Here is a 3,039-nt window from a genome sequence, read left to right as displayed (position 1 = left end):
GCAGTCACCATCTGCAGTGATTTTGGAGCCCCCCAAAATAAAGTCTGACACTGTTTCCACTGTTTCCCCATCTATTTCCCATGAAGTGATGGGACTGAATGCCATGATCTTCGTTTTCTGAATGTTGAGCTTTAAGCCAACTTTTTCACTCTCCACTTTCCCTTTCATCAAGAGGCTTTTGAGTTCCTCTTCACTTTCTGCCATAAGGGTGGTGTCATCTGCATATCTGAGGTTATTGATATTTTTCCCGGCAATCTTGATTCCAGCTTGTGTTTCTTCCAGTCCAGCGTTTCTCATGATGTACTCTGCATAGAAGTTAAATAAGCAGGGTGACAATATACAGCCTTGACGTACTCCTTTTCCCATTTGGAACCAGTCTGTTGTTCCATGTCCAGATGTAACTGTTGCTTCCTGAGCTGCATATAGATTTCTCAAGAGGCAGATCAGGTGGTCTAGTATTCCCATCTCTTTCAGAATTTCCACAGTTTATTGTGATCTACACAGTCAAAGGCTTTGGCATAGCCAATAAAGCAGAAATAGATGTTTTTCTGGAACTCTCTTGCTTTTTCGATGATCCAGCGGATGTTGGCAAGAGTCATCACTTCCTTATTATTTTATTACTTTTTTCTGTCATCTATGGTCTGGAGGCTATTTATTATACTGTATTGTATCAATATGGGGCTTCCCTGGTAGCTCAGCTAGTAAAGAATCAGCCTGCAATGCAGGAGACCCCAGTTGGGTCTTCCCCCTGGGTTGGGAAGATCCCCTGGAGAAGGGATAGGGTACCCACTCCAGTATTCTTGGGCTTCCCTGGTGGCTCAGACGGTAAAGAATCCACATGCAATGCAGAAGACCTGGGTTCGATCCCTGGGTTGGGAAGATCCCTTTTTAAAGGAAGGCGTGGCAACCCACTCCAGTATTCTTGCCTGGAGAATCCCCGTGGACAGAGGAGCCTGGTGGGCTACAGTCCATGGGGTCACAAAAAGTCAGACACGACTGAGAGACTAAGTACAGCACAGCATATCAATATGGTCTGTATCACTCATTTCTTCCCAGTGTCTCCAATTCAGGGACAGCATGCTCTAGCTTGACATTGCTGTAGGGAGAATATTGACGCCACAGAAATTGACAAACACTACAAATCACTTTTTTCCTTTGAGAACCTGCTGTTAAACATTCACCAACATGCCACTGCACTTACCCATGTTGATATTTCATGACTGCAGACGTCTCGCCAGACCTAGGTCCATACCTACTTGCACGGTTGTATAGTGGGTCAAACCCAAATGGTTTGAATCCTCGCTCAGTTCCTTATAACACTGAGAAAATTCACTGCTGTTTCTTGGATTTCTCTTCTGTGAAAATGGGATCTTGATTCTTTAAAAATGAGAATAGTTTTAGGACCAATCTCATAGAATCATTTCGAGAGTCAGAGGAGATCATGCACGTAAAATATTTAGCACCGTGCCCAGCAGATAATAAGCGTTTAATTAGTAGTACACGCAGAGTTCTATGCCCACAAGTTCACACGCACACACATCCGCAAGTCATTCCTCTGAAACATACTATGAACCCAAGTTCTAAGGGAGACTGAGGTCTGACAGAGGGCAGTGGGGGGATGTGGCCCAGGAAGCCGGGTAGGGTAGGGTTGGCAGCTGGCACTGCACAGTGGGGCCAGGGCACAGGATGCACAGGACACGGTCAGCTGGTGCTTCCCAGGGACCTGATCAGGACAGGAGGCTGGGGCTGGCTTCTAGGAAGTGGGTGGCAAGACAGAGAAGACCGAAAGAGGACGGGGGCGGTTCAGGGCCTGGCAACCAATGGGGTTTCACAGCTGCGTCTCTTGTCTTCTCCTCCCTCTTCCCCTTCCCGCCTCTGCTTTCTGCTTTATCCATTCACTCAGGGAGCACTGGGCTGTGTGCTGAACTCAGAGGTCTCAGAGATTACACAGTCTTCTCTACCCAAGAGAAAAGAAAGTACATATCTTCAGAAAAACTCGAATGCTCCCAGCTGCCTTATTTGCAGCAGGCCCAAATCGGAAACTGCTGAACGGTGCCATTCACAGGTGAATGGGCCGACAAACTGTGGCCTCTGCCCACAGCGGCAAACAGCCCAGTAACAAAAAGGAGCTGTGGCTCTGCGCAGCAGTGTGCACGGAACCTCAGCATGGTAACACCAAGCGAAGAAGCCAGCCAAAAAGTCCATTACAGTCACATTCTGTGAAATCCTTAAAAATGCAAGAAAGTAGACTAGTGGTGCCTGGGGTTGGGGGTGCAGAGAGGGGTAGATTACCAAGGGGTGCCAGGAAAATGTCAGGGATGCTGTTTGTTTGGGCTGCGCTGTACAGCTGGCAGGATCTTATTTCTCCAAACAGGAATTGAACCCATGTCCCCTGCAGTAGAAGCGCAGAGTCCTAACCCCTGACCACCAGGGAACTCCCTGACTATGCTCTTATCTTGATTGTGGCGATAGCTTCATGGATGTACACATTATGTCAAAACTCACCAAATTGTAGCTTACAATATGTGTGGTTTATTGTATGCCAATTATACCCCAACAAAGCTGTTTTTAAAAAATAAAATAAAAGCTGCAGTCCTCAACCTACAGAAGGTCACGGTTGGGAAGTGAAGGGAGGCAGATACAGACATAAAAGCAGAAGCAGTAAAGCATGAGGTAATTAACTTCAGAGGAAGAGATGGGGAAGGGGAGAGCATTCCCAGTGGAAGGACAGCAGAATGAGGGGGTCAGGGGGTCAGGGTGAGTGGGTAGGGCTGGACCCTGCTCAGACGGGCTGGAACCTAGATGCGTGGCGGGAGGTGAAGTCAGAGAGCTGGTTTGGGGCAGAAGCTGGCCCTTCTCTGCTCCTCCTCTTCCTCGCCTCTCCTCTGACTGCTTGCCTGCCTGCATCTGTCACTGGAATAGCCGCCTTCCTTACCTCCTGCCGCCCTCCCTCCCACCAAGACTGCGCAATGGTCAGAGAGGGGCCTGGGCGGACCCCCCCGGGCTTCAGCCCTGACCTTGTGGCCTCCCACAGGAAGG

At 48.8% G+C, this 3,039-nt stretch overlaps 1 protein-coding gene across 1 annotated transcript in view; it reads left to right on the top strand.

Annotated features, from left to right (window-relative positions):
- Positions 1-3,039, top strand: part of TCEA3 (transcription elongation factor A (SII), 3) — a 43,976-nt gene that overhangs the window by 1,795 nt on the left and 39,142 nt on the right. The window lies entirely within an intron of this gene.

The sequence above is a fragment of the Bison bison genome, unplaced genomic scaffold (genome assembly GCF_000754665.1).
Source record: "Bison bison bison isolate TAMUID 2011002044 unplaced genomic scaffold, Bison_UMD1.0 scf7180017864516, whole genome shotgun sequence".
Taxonomy (NCBI): domain Eukaryota; kingdom Metazoa; phylum Chordata; class Mammalia; order Artiodactyla; family Bovidae; genus Bison; species Bison bison.
The sequence above is the reverse complement of the archived record's forward strand: the minus strand, read 5'-3'. Positions and strand labels throughout refer to the sequence as shown.